Below are 19,728 nucleotides of genomic sequence, written 5' to 3' on the forward strand. Positions count from 1 at the left end.
ATCACTCAATCTAAAATTCGAGTTTTTAGCTGTTTGCTGCTAAGCTGAAACTTAGAAAAATTATAACCTCCTCATACGAAGTCAGATTTGGGCGTTCTTTTTATACATACTCTCGGTTTGACAAACACTACGAATTTCATTTAGATCACTAAGGCTAAAAAGTAGTTTATCAAAAACTCACTTTTTATGTCATTTGGCGCCGTGTCGGTTTTGTCACGGAACTTCGACAGGTCATAACTTCTTCATTATAACTCAGATTTCGGTATTCTTTATATATCTGGAATCCTTGTCACGACCACTACAACTTTTTTAATAGATATCGGCTTTATCTAATATTTATTTTCAGCGCTTATTTTTTATTCTTAATTAATTAATTCCTAATAATTAAGCATAAAACACATAATTCACATAATAATCACGTAATTCCCTTTTAATTTCTCCAAAATGAGTTACAAATGTTGAGCTAGACTATTACATCATCATTAATGTCTATCCTGGAAACACGGGCGTTACAGATATGTGTTTCAACATTATCATGTTTTATTTCACCCTCTTTTATTACTCTAATTTTGATTAAGGTTTTTTAACATGAAAAAATGGTTATTTATCTACCTTTAGGAATGAAATTGAAATAGTTATTTTTAATTAAAAATGAAAATTTTAGGTTGAATTTAAGATCTTACACTCTTAGTGGAAAAAAAAGAGGTAGGAGGATATGTGTAATTGCATATTGTTTTGCATTCTTTCCATTTATGTTGTATATGTGCGTTTATATATTTAAAGAGTTTCAAAGAGTAAAGAGTCAAACAAAAAAGGTTTATATATCTTAAGTATTTCAAAGGAAAATGCCTAATGAGTTTATGGTAATGTATTTAGGTTATTGCTTGTGAAAAGACTTTAAAAGAGTAAGCGACATTTTGAAGGCCATTAATGGTACTTATCTTGTGTGACGATATTACTATTGCATATTGTTTTGCATTCTTTCCATTTATGTTGTATATGTGCGTTTATATTTTGAAGAGTTTCAAAGAGTAAAGAGTCAAACAAAAAAGGTTTATATATCTTTAAGTATTTCAAAGGAAAATGCCTAATGAGTTTATGGTAATGTATTTAGGTTATTGCTTGTGAAAAGACTTTAAAAAAGTAAGCGACATTTTGAAGGCCATTAATGGTACTTATCTTGTGTGATGATATTACTATTGTTTCTTTCCTCTATTATTTTGTTTTGAAATTTAAACTATTTTGAAACTTAGACGTTAGGAACAATTTCTGAAAAATGATGTTCTATATTTTAAAAGAGTATTTTAATGGTTTTAAAATATTAAACCAAAAGAATGGTGTTTCACTAAGTGTATATTTGTATAACATTTAAACCGCATTTCCATGTTAATATTTATTTATTTACATTTAAACCGTAGTTTTCCTTTAAATTACACATTTATATCTAAAAAAAATATTTTACATTAAAATTTAAAATACGTTTATAATCTACTTTAATAAATAAAGATTCATTTTGCAACATGTGAATTTTTCATAAGTTTTGACACGTATTATTTTGTGGTATTTTTGAAATAAATAATATTCACATGTCAATTTGTAGGTTTTTTAATTTTTAAAACTAAAAAGCTAAATAATACATATAGTGATATAAATAAAGTATTAAATGTAATAAATATGTGTTTTCCTTTCTTATTTTAAAATTTAATTTTAAAAATACTTAATGTTTACATTTTGATATTTAATTTTTTTTATTTAACTTATGTAATACATAAATCTCACACATAGTATAAATAATACTTATACATACATTATTTATTTATACAACAAAAATGTGGGTTTTAAATGTAAAAATATATGTATACATTTTCAAATGTGGAAAAAATGTTATTTATACGGTTTCAAATAGAAATGCTTAACTTCGAAAGAAATTAGAAAAAATAATGTTCGGTCTAAAATATAAAGAATTAACTTTGAAAAACAAAATAAAAACTAAGTGTTAGAATTGAAAATAAAAAATTAGTGACAAAATTGAAAAACTAAAAAGTTAATGAATTTTAAGTATTTTTTTTTTTCAATTTCGTCATGTTAGATAATGAATTTTGTGCAATTTACATTTTAATACACTGGGTTAATCTAAAAAACCATATATTATGTGTTTTTTTGGGATTAAACTTTAATTTCTTTTTTTCTAAAAAAACCTTGTATTTTCTCTTTTTTCCTGAAAAAGCCCTTAACTTTGTATTATTTTTTCTGAGAAAAACCTTCAACCTTCTAAATACTTCCAACAAAACCTCAACTTTTTTAGTTTTTCTCAAAAAAAAAAAAAAAAAAAAAAAAAAAAAAAAAAAAAAACTTACATTTTACAATTTGTTTTGGCAAAAACCGACTAAAAGGGCCTAATATGGAAAAAAATGAAAAATACAAAGTTCTTTTAGGAATTTTTTTTTCAAGTTTAATCCAGAAAAACACAAAATATAATTTTTTTTAGATTAACCCTAAGGACAACCGGTATACGTAGAACGAGCAGGCTCGTGGTCTACGTGGCAACGGAAATCCATCGTGCACACTATCACGACCATTCGTGGTCGGGCGTGCTCGTTATGAGTCGTTGTGCAAATGACGAAAGGGATTGATTTCTTCAACTCGGACAGTTCAAGGGTAAAAAACTTAAACAATTTATGTTTTATTTTTATTTTTAATATATAAACATTTGAAACGATCCAAAAATACGACCCAAAAATTTCATTTTTAATATAACCAAAAATCATAAAACTGAGTATCATATAATAAAACCATACGCTATGTATCTAAAACCATACTAAAATACTGTGAGAAAACTGAGTCACAACTGTATCAAAACATATCTAAGAAAACTGTATCAACTCCCAGGACAAAAACTGAAGCTGTGGTGTGTGCGATGCCATCATCCCGAGCTCTTCCCTTTGCTTGCGGAAGTACCTGAAACCAAAACTGAAACTGTAAGCACGAAGCTTAGTGAGCTCCCCCAAACTACCACATACCATACAATACATATAAAGCACATACTGGGCCTTGCCCACTGACTGGGACCCCGTAGCCTGCATCGGACCGGAGTCCGGACTAACTATCTGGGACCCCGTCCCCTGCATCGGACCGAAGTCCGAAAACTGACTGGGACCCCGTCCCCTACATCGGACCGAAGTCCGAAACTGACTGGGACCTCGTCCCCTACATCCGACCGAAATCCGAAACTGACTGGGACCCCGTCCCCTACATCGGACCGAAGTCTGAAACTGACTGGGACCCCGTCCCCTACATTGGACCGAAGTCTGAAACTGACTGGGACCCCGTCCCCTGCATCGGACCGAAGTCCGGACTAACTGAACACAGCATAGCATAACATATCAACTAGCATAACCACATAAATCCTGTCTGAGCCACGGAGGCATCAAACATACTAACTACTGCATTGGACCGAAGTCCAGAAACTACTGCTATCTGAACGGGCCGGCATTGTGGCCTTAGACCCGTTCCTACTGGAAGGAAACTCACCTCGTGAACTGGCTGCTGTGTGTATGGCTCTGGAAACTATCTGCTGCTGCTCCGGTATCTCCCCGGCTACAAATCCATAAACACACTCAATCAAATGCTAATCACTGCATTGGGGTAAAATGACTCTTTTACCCTTGGTCAAAGTCAACTCTCCCGTCAAAGTCAACCCACAGTTGACCTGACTCGCCGAGTTGGGCCGCCAACTCGCCGAGTCTCTAGTCTCACTTCTCAACCCTACTCGTGGCTACTCGTCGAGTATGGCATCAACTCGATGAGTTCCCTTTTGATTCTAAAACTCAGGCAATCTGCATCCGACTCGTCGAGTCGTATGAACAACTCGACGAGTTGTTCTTCGAGCTAAGAAGATTGCCTTGGACTCGCCGAGTTGTATGAACAACTCGTCGAGTCCCTCCATTACTGACTCTGACCTCCAACTCGCTGAGTCCACTCTACTACTCACTGGTCTCCACTCGGCATCACTCAAATAAGGAAAATCGGGGACTCGCGACTCGACTCGCCGAGTCGCTTGCATGCAGCTACTCTAAACTCGATTCTGCTTGAATCCAGTGTATAAAACTTATAGATCTGGGCTCCCTTAGCTCGATTAGCACGTAAAGATTCTATCTTTACGTGCCCATATGCATCCATGAAGATAATAAGGCTCAAAAAGCATAATAAAGGCTAGATCTAGGGTTCTCATGCAAAGCATCTTCAAAAAGGCAATAGATCCGGGTTCTACAACTCCTAAATGAACAGATCTAGGGATATCTCGACCTATTAAGGCATCCATACAACTATAAGGTTTGAAAAATACATCAAACTAGCCCTAGAAGTGTTCTAATGGAGGTTTAAAGCATAAAACAGAAGGAATCCGAGAAATACCTCAATGAACTCTGATTTTGCCCTTGGATCTTTGCTCTACACTTCTTCTCCTTGTTCCTTTCTTCTTCTTCCTCTTCAAGCCTTCAAATCCACACAAAAACACTTAAATCACTCAAAGGATGGATTAGGGTTTCTCACAGCTCTCTGAGGGTGAAGGAGGCGAGTTTGGGGCACATAACATTGCTTAAATAGGGAGCAAACCCGGGGATTTAGGGTTTCTTCCTGGCAGGCAGACTCGCCGAGTCCCGAATATGGACTCGCCGAGTCGCCGACTAACACGTGCATAAAATCCCGTCCCTACTCGACGAGTCGGGCTATAGACTCGCCGAGTCCCTCTTGAAAACTTCTAATTAGATGCCATGGAAGCAACATACCAGAGACGGGTCGTTACAACATTACCTATATAAACACAAAAATTTTTACAACCTTTATACATTCAAACCATTCCTTTTTACACTTTCTTTAAAAAAAATATTTATGGATTTCTTTAAGAATTTCGACTCGGATGATGATGGAGAATTCATCTCAACCTTCTTCAACGTTGTGCAACACATTCACAATGAAGAGAGTTCGAATGTTTCGCAATCAAGAGCGGTTGTCAATCAAGATCGTCAAGCCGCACACGACAAATTGGTACGTAATTACTTTGCCGATAATTGTCTTTACAATGAACATGCATTCGAACGTCGTTTCCATCTTAATAAAGCTATATTTTTATGTATTAGTAATGCTTTAGAGGTCAGTTATGATTTTTTTAAACAAAAACCCGATGTTAGAGGAATGATGAGTTTTAGTAGTACACAAAAATGTGCAGCTGGACTTAGGTATTTGGGATACGGTATAACATTTGATGCATCCCATGAGTACTTGAAAGTATCTGAAATGACTGAGTTGAGTATGTAGATTAGTTTTGCGCATGTATGTATGAGGTTTTTTACATAGAATATTTGCGTAAACCTACTCCACGTGATATTGTGATATTATATTTGGCTCATGAAAAGAGACATGAATTTCCTTATATTTTTGGTAGTCTAGATTGTACACATGTGACTTGGGAAAAACGTCGAAATGCGTGGCACGGTCAATTTACGCGAGGTGATATAGGTGAGCCAACTATAATATTAGAATTTGTTGCATCTCAGGATTTGTGGATATAACATTCGTTTTTTGGAATTGCGGGGTCTAACAATAACATTAATGTTCTTGGCCAGTATACTCTTTTCAACGATATTTGGACCAGCAAAGCACCTGATATGTCGTTCACGGTGAACGAGCATTCGTACAAATACGGTTACTACCTTTGTGATGAGATATACCCTGATTATTCTATCATTTATGTAGGCATACTCGGTTTCTCGAAGTGAAAAGACAAAGTTGTTCACAAAAAGACAGGAATCAGCGAGAAAATATATCGAGAGGGCATTTAGAGTCCTCAAATAGATATGACATGTAGTCAAATACAACACATCACTTTGGGATAAAGATAAAATTAAACGAATGGTCGAAACATGTATTATAATGCATAATATGATTATTGAAGATCAAGGTCGAGCGATTTGCACGTATAATCCGGACGACACTAACATCCTGTTTGAAAAGTTTGTACATGTAAAAACTGAATTTTTAGCTCGAGTTGTTGAAATTCATAATAGTGATACGAGTTTCACTCTTCGAGAAGATGTCGCAGAGCATTTGTAGCAACTTAACATAGACGAATATTAGTTTTTTTTTTTATGTTTGTTATTTTTTTTAATTCGAGGTTAGTTAAGTAATGTAGTTTTTAATATTAATGTACTGTTTCTTTATCAAATAATAACTAGTTACAAAAATTTCTATTTTTTTTTTTTAAATTTTAAAGTTGTATTTTCATTGGATTTTTAAATTTTTAAAAAAAATGATATGGAGTGTAGTGGTAGCGGAGTAATAGTGATGGGTATCTCATAATGATAGTTAATGGTAATTGTGTGATACATACAATTATAATGATTAATAACTAGATTAAAACCCGCGTTAAACGCGGGAGCATATTTAAAAACATTGAATTGTAAACTTATATTACATCATAGGAAGCATGACAATTAAAAGTAGTTTACCATAGCTATTTTAAATTCATTAACATACATTACAATAGCTATTTTAATTTCATAACAATTAAAACAATAAATAAAAAAAAGTAATAAATCATAGAATAATATAAAATCTTAAAATAGTTCATTACAATAAAAACAACTATGTTCGAATGCAAATTAAAATATATATAATCAGTAATATCGATCTGGCATAGTCACTGTATCAAAATCAGAACGGATTGAAAAAACTTGTTGAGAATGATGTGCTGGAACCTCATACTCAATTGTATTTCCTCTAAAGAAATATAGGGTATTGTTTCTATAATTCCACCATTCATGTGCACTTTCATTGTAAGTACTATCATCTACTTTAACCCACCGATTGTGAATGAAAATCCAAATAGCCCACGAAGTATCTCCACTTATAGAGAGATATCCTAATTTTCCCTGAAAGTTGATTAGTCTCGATGCATACGGTTTTAATTCATTAATAGTAGAAGGTGAAAATATGAGTATATGTTCTTCTGAATAAATATCAAATCGCAGTATGCTATCATTAGATAATAAGAAGTATAAGGCACCGCCACTTGTAACAGCCTCATCAGAGACAGGATAAACAGATGATGGTAACTGGATATTTTGAAACTCCCTCCATTGCCACGTAGTAGATGAAAACAATTCTATGTTGTAGTCATAGTCCACTTTTTCCGTAAGCATATCACTACAAATAAAATAGCATATAAGTAAATCATAAAGTAAATTAATAACATAAAATGTACTACATATAAACTCTTACGATGGCTTTGTGTATGACAATCGAATGACCTTGAAATGTAACGGGTTCGAACTGATAACTACCAAAGCAAAGTTTGTTGCAGTGTATTCAGAGGTCGGAAACGGTATCCATTTGGCATCTGAAGTCGTTGGTTTGATAACAAATAAAATCTTCGAAACGTATTCATCTGGATCATAGCATTCATAAAGAAGGAGTCCACACAATGATGATGCTAAAATAGTACAAGTATGTGGTAGCCAATCAATGTCATGATTGTTGCTACCAAAAGACGGAAGAAACTGACGCTCTATATTTCTCCATGGTTTTTTTTGTTGAACGATAATTCCACAAACCACATTATTTCTACGGTTGTAGTTATGAAGAACATAGTTGTTGTATGTTAGATTTCCATAATATGTATTTGTACAACGTACAGTAGCAAATGTTTGTAATGATGTTCGTGAAAGAATTTCAATAATTAGTTCAGAAGTCAATAACGATAACTGCAAAAGAAAGAAATTATAATATAATAATATTAGAAAAACTTCAAATTTATTATTTGATGACATATGATTTTAATTGATAATAAGTATACTGTTTGTAGCATTGAGGGTAAAGAATTTCACCCGATCCATTTTCATTTTTTTTCCAATACATCAATGATTGTATTGTTAGACGTGATCCTTGAGATAGCATAACCTTCTGTTTTGTTATTCAAATTGTCATATGTAATTTGAATTTTGAACGCCATCTTTTTTTCCAGTAGTATATTTAGTGCAGATGGATAAATTTCATTATTACCAACCTAAAAAAAAAGAATGTTTATAAAAATACATATACAAAATAATAATTTTGTTTTAAGTAAATGAAGTTAATATGTATAACCTTATGGAACTCATGAACCAACTCTTGTGCGTTTTTTCTTATAAGCTTCTTTACGTCAGAATCATATAAAGTAAGTGACGCTGAACCGGTAATATCTTCAACTTTAATGGTGATTTTAAAACTGAAAGCATTGATGTAAACATATTTAGTAATATAAATTTATATAATTTAACAGAACAATATAATAATATTTATAAAATAAGTTTCAAAACCTGGGAACAACATAAATGACTTTGTTTATGCAGCTTGAAGTGTTACAATAAAAAACTTCTTTATCTTGAGACTGATCTTGATGGATTAAAATTTGTCTCACGACTTTCTGTTGACATCTAATACAAGTAAAACAGTACCATTCCCCTTCAACACATAGTTGCTTAATCGTACCGACAACAATTAAAGTTTTTTCCTAAAAAATGTTAATGGAAGTTTAAATTTTAGTTTAAAATAATAATAATCAAGGAATAAGATATAAATAATAGAAAAACAATTTCTAAAAAATTATATATTGTAAATGAAAGTGATTTATATATACCTGATGTACTTGTTTGAGATCAGCAATACTTTTGAAATCAAAATTATGAAGAAAATCTTCATTTTCGGAGTAGATGCTCGATGACGAAGAGTTGCTACAATTAGCAATTGTGGTTTGAGCCATTTATCTGGACAAAAAACAAATATTGTTTGAAATTATATATATATATATATATATATATATATATATATATATATATATATATATATATATATATAACCCGAATCTAAGATTGCAAAATTACAAAATTTAATAACACTTTGAAAGATGTCAATTTAAAAAAAAATAGAATTCAAAAGACATTGATTTAAAATTTAAAAACAAACTACATATATAAATATTTATATTTAATATGATATTAATGAATTAAACTTAAAAACGAAAATAAGTTGTTTTTCATATTAATACATTATGAACCGTAGATATTTTAGGAACGTTGTTATTTATCACTTAAAAGTTACAATCTGATTGAAAATCAATAATACAGAGAGTATAAATCGAAGACGATGAAGACAGAGTATTGAAAAGAATAAACGTACCTGATCTTGAAGATCTAATTTTGAAGAGAAAAGAAGACGTCGAGAATAATAGAAGAAATTGGCGAAGATGACGGCAACAATAGAAGACGGAGGTTCGGATAGTAGTATGAACGGATGAACGGGTGCCAGTGAGGAACTCAAAGAGTCAACATCAACAACAGGTGCAAGGTTAAGAAGATGGTGAAATCGGATACTTGTGAATATCAACTGAGAGGGATTACTGAGGTATGTTGTAAACAATAAAAATGATGAGTTTTTGTCCCTAATTTCGTAGATATTTTTAACGGATTCGTGATATATTGTTTCCTGATTTTCATAGTTTTTGTGAGATTTCTTTCCAAATTTAAAAAAAAATATCGTCCCTAATTTTGTGCCTGATATCAGCATCGTATCTTCATGTCTATGAAGAAAAAATGTCGATTCATACTATTTTCATTTATTTATCTCTATTACATCATTTTAATTTCAGTTTTTTCTTGTTTAAAAAGAAACTTAGGTTGAATTTACATTATGTCATGAGGCGTTATGCTGAATTTACAGCTTCACTTATTCAACTTAATGTTGACTATGGTGATGGCCAGGTCATCAGTCAAACAACTGATTATTATTATTATTATTATATTATATTTAACACTTTGCAAAATTGATTTATAGCTTGATCTGAATATGGAAAGACTGGACATGGCTATAGATGACTTGCTTATTAAGCTTGCAAAAACCTTCAGAAAGCCAAAACTGCAGACTGTGTTTCTCATCAACAACTATGACATGACAATTGCAGTTTTGAAGGTATAATACATTTTATTTTAATAATCACATGATTATTTATAAAAAAACAAATTATTATCGATGTATTTGATTTTGGTTTCAAAAAATGTATTCAAGATGTATAAATCATCAAAATATTATTCAAAAGAAGAGTCAAAAGACTTCCTATATCCCCCAAAAATGAAGAGTCTTTTGCCAATTAGGGCAACACTGTCGCCTTCTCGTGCTTCCGGGCCCTCCCCTTTTACATATGGTGATAGTATCTTAAATTCATACAATAATATAAGCAACGGATTCACTCAATTGATAACTTAAATTGCAATAACAAATCGTCAATATCTTAAATTCATACAAGAATATTGCGCTTATGAGGTTCTCTACATAATTTGAAATACACCCACACTCCACCACGAACAGGGGACCAAAACCCTAATGTAAGGATGTCATGACGTAAAGCACCACTTTTCAATGCAATCTTCAGCAATTGTCTCAAAATCGTACAAAAAATCGCAAAAAGAAATCAAGAATATGTTCATAAATGTTTACAAATGAAAAAACAAACATAGTGTCACAATTCGTTTTTACAAAAACACACCTGTCGTCAATCTGCATTGAGTGGCTTGATCAATCCATAATCTAAAGATGCTACCTGTAAGATCAATATTGATTCTTCAATCGATCAATGATAGAGTTGCAAGGGGCCAAAAACTTCAATTTCTTATTTTCTTTTGTGGATTGAGTAATCATAATTCTATCTTTGTAATCGTCTTCAAGCCCTATATATAACAAATATGTATTAAGTTCTAGTCTTTGAGAGAGAAGATGATTAGAATCATCCGATAGCTCCGTTGGTTAAGATTAATCAGAATGAAAAGATGAATAAGAATATAGAACCCTAATCTAGAGACGATGTAATCGCGTAATAGCTGAGCTTAAGGATGCGATTCAGAAAGGATTTCAATCAAATATTTTGCAATCATCCTCATTGACTTATCAAAAATCTCTAATTAGGTGGCTGATTTATCGAATTCAACATGGAAAGTATTACACATGGACATTTTGTAATCAAGCGAATTTGAAGTGCGTTCAATAGTGATTTGTTTTCTTTAGGATGACATCATCAGAATAATGCAAAACGATCTAAGGGTTGAAATTAATAGAGAAAAATACAATGAATGGTCCTGATTGTTGAAAGTGATATCATCAAGTTTCTCTTTTAATAATATTGATTAATAATTTGTCAAAAAATGTCCACGTCATCAAAAATTGACATGTCAATATGTCACATTATCATGTAGTTGGGTTGACTGATGAGGTGGTAACTGGTAAGTGGCCAATATTATAAAAATTAGAAAAATTAGTTACTAAAATTTAACGAAAAATAAAAGATCAAAATCATTTTTATATTAAAATATAATAATTTTATGCAATTTACATTTTAATAGATTTGTCGGAACATATTCAACGAAAAAAATATAACAGCCTAACTATAATGATCAAAATTCCAATTTTTAAAAACAGAAAAATCTTGTTGTGTTATATTCGAGGTACAAATTAGTATGGCAAACCGGTTAAAAATCAATTAAAATGGATGGGCTGTGTAAGTCAACAAACAAATACTGAAATACACATCGTATTTGAAAATTTCTTCAACACATATCGACAAACACTATTTTCCAACATAGAAAAACTCCCATTATCCTGCGAATTTTTTGAACATTTTGTTGTTTGTACATGCATTATTAGTGGGAAATTTTGATCAAATATATTCAACTTAAGACCAACCCAAAAAAATTTCGTAATCAATTTTTAAAGTTTCCTGGTTCATTAAAAAAAGGCAAAACAGCAATACCAAGACAAAGATTTAACATATGGATTATAGATTTATAGGCCGATTAAGCATTCAATAAGTAAAAAATGACAATGATTCAACATATTGGAAGATTATAAAGCTTCAAGCCTTCAAGCATGTTTTGGTAGGAGAGATAAGAAAATTAAAAAAAAAAAAATATCGACTCTAAACAACAATGATGGATGGCGGCGGCGGCTTGACTTGCCGGATATGACACGACAAGGAGAAGATTATTTGGTGGTGATCTTAAATACTTAATGGATAATTTCATCACTTTCTGATTTAGCCCAGTAACTCGTTGTTTATATATGAAATAAAAAAGAAACACCTATTTATATATGTATGCATTAAGCTTTTTATTTATTAAGTTCATTGATAAACAACTTGATAACTTCTTAATAAAACCATTGACAAGCCATCTATTAACACCCTACATTCGTTCTAGGATGTAGAGTTCCTTATTTAAGCTTCAAAAACATATAAAAAGATACAAAAAAAATAACTAAATAAAGTTTGCACCAAGATTGAAAAAATTAAATATAAAGTGGGACAAAACTATAAAAAATTGGTGAAACCAAATTCCTAAAAATAAATAATATTTTGGTCAGCAACAATATAAAGTTAGGGGGACTAGGATCTCATTCTGGACATCAAATCTGTAAAAGTAACTAAAAGTTGGACGAAAACTAAAAACGTAAAGTTTTTTAGGACTAAATTAACAAATAAATTTAAAGATCGAACAAACTGTAAAAGACTTAGTTTTGGATCTAGAGAGTAGAGAATGGACGGATAGCCCGGATCCGGAAACTTTTACTAAGCGCCAAAAAAAGAGAATGGGACGGATCAAACCCTCCAACTTTGTATTGTTTGAAAAACACGAAATAAAGTTTATAAATAATATTAAAATATTATAAAGATTATTATATTATTTATTGGATTGGTAATTGTAAAAAAGATAGAATTGCGGAAAAGTCGCGGGGTAAATAGATAGATTTTTTTTCTCCAAAAGAAAGTGGTTGACAGGATAAAATTGGCCCATGTGTCTTGGATTACAGCAAAAGTAGCCGTTGATGGGCCATCGGTCATCATCAAATAATTAACACACCCACTAGTACTACTAACTTCAAAATCTTTACAAAAATTACAGATTTAAAAATAAAAAAGACAAATACTCTAAGGCCGATTAGTATATTTGCCATAGATCGTTGAGTTGTCACTGGCACCACGAATCGTGCACACTATTCCTAACGGTGTCACGGGTGTGGTGGTTCGTCGAAAGACTGTCAACAAATCTACGTATCTATCTATTTATATATAAAGATTCATTTCGTAATCTCTCATCAGTTTTGATACTTAGTACTTTTAGATATTTTTAAAAGATTCATTTTTGAAACATATCAATTTATAATGAGTTTTGATATTTATCTTTTTTTTAATATTTTTGAAATAAATAATATATATATATATATATATATATATATATATATATATATATATATATATATATATTAGTAAATTGCAACTAATACGATTTTTTCATTACTTATTTAAATATTCTATTTAAAAAAAATATTATTGTTAATATTTTATATTTAATCATTTTTAATTAATCCGTGTAATATCATCCCCAATAAATCAAAATCTTTTTGTTACATGTCATCTTCTCCTTCATTTGGAGACTTGTTATTTTTTAAAAATTTTGAATTTTCGATTTTCCACTTGTTATTTTATTGTATTTTTCGTTTTATTAAATTAAAATTTCACACTTAATATGTAAGGTATTATATATATATATATATATATATATATATATATATATATATATATATATATATATATATATATAAGTTATTTATTAGAAAATGTTTATATATATATAATGTATTCAATACATTAAAACCTCATTAATTTTAATAATTCAATTTTTTTCATTTTTCTTATAAATTCAAACTTTTTAAATTGTTAAAATTTCATATTTAATTTTTTTTAAAGAAACCCATGTAATACATGGGTCTCACACCTAGTTTTTATTAAATTATTGTTTATAAGAGTTAGATTACTCAATTTCCTTTTTTTTTTGCCAAACGGTATGCAACCAGTGTTAAAGAGCGTGGGTTTCTTCCAACTTTGCCACAAAACACCACCAATTGCTTAATGGGGTACTCTCTCTCTCTCTCTCTCTCTCTCTCTCTCTCTCTTTATATATATATATATATATATATATATATATATATATATATATATATAAACAATCATTTAATAAAAATAATCAACATTTTTTTTTTGAAAAATAACCACTTGATCTGGAATACCATATTCCAGAGCACGAAGTTTTATTCAAGAGTTGTGATCCGGAATACGATATTCTGGTTTATTTATTATCTTGTTCCGAAGTGGGTGCCGATTGTAGGGATGAGCTCCGGAATCTGACACTCCGTACCTTCCAGACTGAAAAATTATATTTCGAACTGAAGTCCGGAACGGCCGTACATACCGGAGTGGTGTTTCGGAGATATAGAATTAGGGTTTTTCTATGTTTTTATTTTAAATATGCAATGAATGTAACATTCAATTTTTGGTAAGTTTCCCTTTTTTCCCATAATGTTAAATTCGTTACATTTTGGTCCCTGGCTAGTACGTCCGACATACTTTATAAGTACACTTAGCATACTAGGCCATTGATGATCGCGCGAGTATGCAGGGCATAGGCATGGTTTGGAAAACCCTAATTTTTAGGGTTTGCTCCCTATTTAAACCTCATTATATCTCCTCTTATACACTATTAATCAGCCTCCACCTCCCTTTACTCTGACAAAACCCTAAGAGCTTTTGGTAAGTTTTGGGATTAAAAAGTGATTGTTGGTGTTTTGTGGTCAGGAAGAAGAAGAGGAGTACTTGGAGGAGTAGCTTGGGCTTATAGATCCAGGATCACTTTCTCATTTATAAGCTTTTTGAGGTGAAAAGCTCACACCTTGATGGTCTAATGGGCTATATCGAATTTATGATGTTATTTATGCATTTTTTATCCTTTTGAGTAACATATGAGCTTTTGATCCACTCCAAAAGCAATGGATGCTATATCTTAGCTCCATTTAGGCTCTATGTTCATAAATATGAAAACTTTATGGAGGATGTTGGTCCATGCAAGCATTTTAGACATTTATTAAGCTTATTTTTGAGCTTTGAGTCCTATAAGGCCATGCATGAGTGTAAAGTTGCCAACTTTACTTGATAAGTACCCTTATAGAATCATATCTAAGAGTTTGACCCTTTGTCTTAGTTGATTAAGTGCTTGATGAGATGGTTTGGTAGTTTGGGAGTACGTTGGGCGTACCCAGCTGGTATGCTGCATGTATTGACCCCGAACAGAGTACGCTTAGCGTACAAGTTGAGTACGCCCCACGTACTCGGCAGATGGGCGTTTGGGCTTGGTATTCTCGGTTTGGGCATAGTTGGGTTTTTATAGCTTCGACCTTGTTGGGCAATTAGACTTCAGATTTGGGCTTTGGACTAGTATTTTGGGCTTCATTGGATTTAGGCCCATGGAAGCCAAGCAACTCCTAGAAGATGAACACTTAGGAAAATGGACATTGTTCACAGATGGACCTTCAAATCAAAAGTAACAGGGCTAGGGATCATACTAAATTCGCCATAGGGGGACATCCTACCCCAGGCAGTTAGTTGTGAATTCAACACTACCAATAACGAAGCAGAATACGAAGCACTCATCATGGGACTACAATTGGCTAAGAATCTTCAAATCAGGGGTCTTCAGGTATTTGTTGATTATTTATTACTAACTAATCACCTCAATGGATCTTATACAGTGAAAGGTGAAAGATTAGCACTATATCTGGATATCCTCAAAAAATTAGCTTCTGATTTTGAGAACTTTAGCCTAACCCAAGTTCCCAGAGAAGAAAACACAGAAGCAAATGCATTAAGCAACTTAGGATCCTCTCTTAGGATCCCACCAGAAACAAAGATTCCTATAACCCACATAATAGCCCCAGCCATAGAAACCCTCTCCGAAAAATCTGATGATCCTGAAAAACCAACAAGCGTAGAAACTATTGAAGATCATGACCCTCAGATCTCTCCTCAAAGGGACTCCGACGAACATGATCCTCAAAAAAGTCCATGATCATGGACCTAACCCATTATGGAGTATCTCCAAAATGGAACGATGCTAAGAAAAGAAAAAAGCGAAAGAGCATTTAGAACAAGAGTCTCAAGATTCATGATAATCCAAGGTAAACTCTATAAAAAAACTCCATGGCAGGTCCGTACCTTAGTTGCTTGGAAGATCCTGAAGCCGCAGAAGTCTTGAAAGATATACATGAAGGAGACTGTGGCAATCACACTAGGGGAAAATCCTTATGCTCCAAGATATTAAGAACATGATACTACTGGCCGACCATGAAGAGAGATTATTTTCTACATATTAAAAAATGTGATGCTTGTCAAACATATAGCAATGTCCTACATCAACCAACAGAACCTCTACATCCTATTATCCCTCCATGGCCATTCATGAAATGGGGAATGGATATAGTATGAAAGTTACCAATAGCTCCAGGGGAAAAGTCTTCATGCTGGTGATGACTGATTATTTCTCCAAATGGATCGAAGCTGAAGCCTTCGTTCAGGTAAGAGACAAAGAGGCAGTATCATTCATTAAACATAATATCTTGACCAGGTTTGGGATCCCGGCTGAGATCATATGTAGATCCCAATTCATAAACAAAATGATAAGAGACTTTTGCACAAGTTAGGGAATTAAAATAATAACGTCCACTCCTATTCATCCCCAAGCTAATGGTCAAACAGAATCCAACAATAAAATCATAGTAAACAACTTAAAGAAAAGATTGGACAAGAAGATGGAAGATGAGAAGAAGAGCTTCCTTTCGTCTTATGGGCAGATAGGACTACTTCTAAAGTAGCCACATGTCAAACCCCCTACTATTTGGTGTTTGGGACAGAAGCAGTGATCCCTACCGAAGTAGTGATCCTGGCGGCAAGATACTTCCTGCAAGATCAAGAGAATAATGACAGGATCCTAGCACAGGATCTTGACATTATTGATGAACTCGGAGATCTTGCCAAAATACGCATTGATGCTCATCAACAAAGGATAACCAAAGCTTACAATAAGAACATAAAAGTTAGAACGTTTCAAATAGGAGACTTGGTATTAAGGAAAACACTCCAAAACACCAAGGTTCCCAGTGTAGGAAAATTAGCTCCTAAATGGGAAGGACCGTATCTCATAGATGCTGAAGTAGGAAAATGAGCATACTGGCTAGCAACACTCGAAAGAGACGTTCTGCCAAGATCCTGGAATGCTATACACCTTAAAGCATACTACATGTAAGTAGGGTCGATTAATCCTCAACAAAACCAAGGTACACATGTTCCTTACCTTGAAATTTTCATTATTACTTGCTTTCTCCTCGATTACATTACTAACTTAAGCATCAGAGGGGCGTTAGCTAGACTAACTTCCACCCCTAGTTAACGTTTGCTATGCAGAACAACATACAACTAAGGATCTCCATAAGTAATGATCCTAAAACAAAAGGATCCTCGGGGTTGAAGATCCTGAAATATAAGGATCCTCTGGATCCTAAAATACATGGATCCTCGAGATTGAAACATAAGGATCTTGACACACAAAGATCTCATCATCTTAACACTCGAGAAACTCCATTATATTAATGGTGTAACCTTTAAACTATCATATACATAAGCTAGAGACTGATCATCTCTCCTACGCTTAAGGGTACTTAATCCCCTCTAAGGTTTAAAGAGCTAATAACCTCTTTCACACAAACTAAGGTTTATACACCTCGCTTGAACGCACAATATCTAACTATGGAATACGGATAAGGGGATCATTTCACGATTTAGTGGCTTGGCAACCCTCTTATCTTTGAACATAAGTTAAGATCCTTAAGGTTTATAGCATTTTCATGTTATCAAAAAATTGGGATCTTACCCCAGAAGTCACACAAGGTTTATAACATTATCATGTTATCACACGTTGGGATCCTACCCTAGTGATTACTTAAGGTTTATAATATTTTCATGTTATCACACATTGGGATCCTACCCCAGCGATTACTTAAGGTTTATAACATTTTTATGTTATCCAAAAGTTGGGATCTTACCCTTGAAATAACATAAGAATCATAACATTTCATGTTATCATAAGTAAGGATCTTTCCCATGAATTATATCACAAGTTAGGGTCCTCACCAGTATATAACATTAACGTGTTATCTATTGAACCTATGGTGTTACACAAGAATTTTGTCAAATTCTATAACCTAAACAGGCTATTCTAAGGAGGGATTTCCCCTGTATGATCTAGGATCCTCATCTTTAAGGATCCTCTGTTTGATTAATGTCTAAGTCCATAACTATAATTGGTAAGACTTGACCTGACCCAGCATGCTCCATTTGGGTTGCACGGCATCGGGACAATTGAATGACAAGATGAGGAAAAAGGATACTAGTGATTTATATTAATATATTCTAAGCTCTAATATATTAATATATAATCATATTATTTAATTAGTATTGATCAAGAATTAATTTATAATTAACTAAGTGATCAACAAGGAACTAATTAAATATGGACTCTTAGATACATATATGTGTGATGGGCCAAGTTCATTTAGGTTGGGCTAAGATTTCATGGATAGTCCATGGAGTGTTTAACCCATGGATCATATGAAATGAAGGGTCATGGGTTTAACCCTAATCACCACACTATATAAAGACGTCCTTGGTTGGTGAAATTGGGGACTAGTGTGTGTACATAAAAGGGCAAGGCCGATTTCACTAGAGAGAACCAAAGTATCCTTATTCTCAAGGTTATTCGAAGTGTTCATGGTGTTGTGTGAACCATTTGAGGTGTCACACTTAGGGCACTAGGCACTCAAGCTTCATGAAGACAAGCTACATCAACAAGGTATGTATTCTAACTTGTTTTATTACCCAAGTATCATAGATTGTATGCTAGATAGGGTAATACCTTGGACTATTCATATTTGCATGTATAATAGAGAAAACATAGATCCAAGGTATTTAGGGTTTAATGTACACTTAGGAGTGTTAGAATGCTCATAACCCAACAGTGGTATCAGAGCCTAGGCTTGTTTTCTTTTTAAACTTGCAAATTTAGCTGAAAAATCGAATTTTCTTGCTGTCTGCACAGCAGACTCGCTGAGTCCAAGGCAAAATGCATCCAACTCACCGAGTTTGTTCTTGCACTCGACGAGTTGGAACCCCAGACAACATATATTCGACTGTTTTGGATGGAATTAGACTAGGAACATTACCCTAAGCTGTTGTTGACCTTATAAACTTGTTTTTGATGTGGTAATGTTCAAGCTAATCTAATTTCAAAGATAATTGTCAATAGATTCATGTTTTGTATTAGTTTAAAAGTTATGCTAATTACATGAAAAAGTTTGATATGAATTATCTTTGTTCTTATGAGTTGCTTAGATTAATAGGAAAAGTTAATTGATTATGTGTTTTCAATCCATTTTAATCTAAGAGTTGATTCTAAAATGTGTTTGTGTAAATTGTCCTCAAGTTACATGAAAGGTCACATTTAAGTTTCTTAAAACTCATAAAAGTTGGCAAAGGTTACAAAATGAAGAGTCTTGTCCTCATTAAATGGTTTTATGACTCCATAACTTGTCTTCAAGTTATGGAGGTTCAAGAGTCTCTTCATTACATAATAAAAATGTGTAGCCTTAATTAGTTCCATAAGTTACAAAAGAAGAAGAGTTACATTCTTTAATAGTTTAAAGTCTTCCTTAACTTGTCCTCAAGTTATGGAACTTGAAGAGTTCTTAATTAAAACTACTTTAAACTCA

The sequence above is a fragment of the Lactuca serriola genome, chromosome 8 (assembly GCF_051521515.1).
Source record: "Lactuca serriola cultivar US96UC23 chromosome 8, Lser_US96UC23_V15, whole genome shotgun sequence".
Classification (NCBI taxonomy): Eukaryota; Viridiplantae; Streptophyta; class Magnoliopsida; order Asterales; family Asteraceae; genus Lactuca; species Lactuca serriola.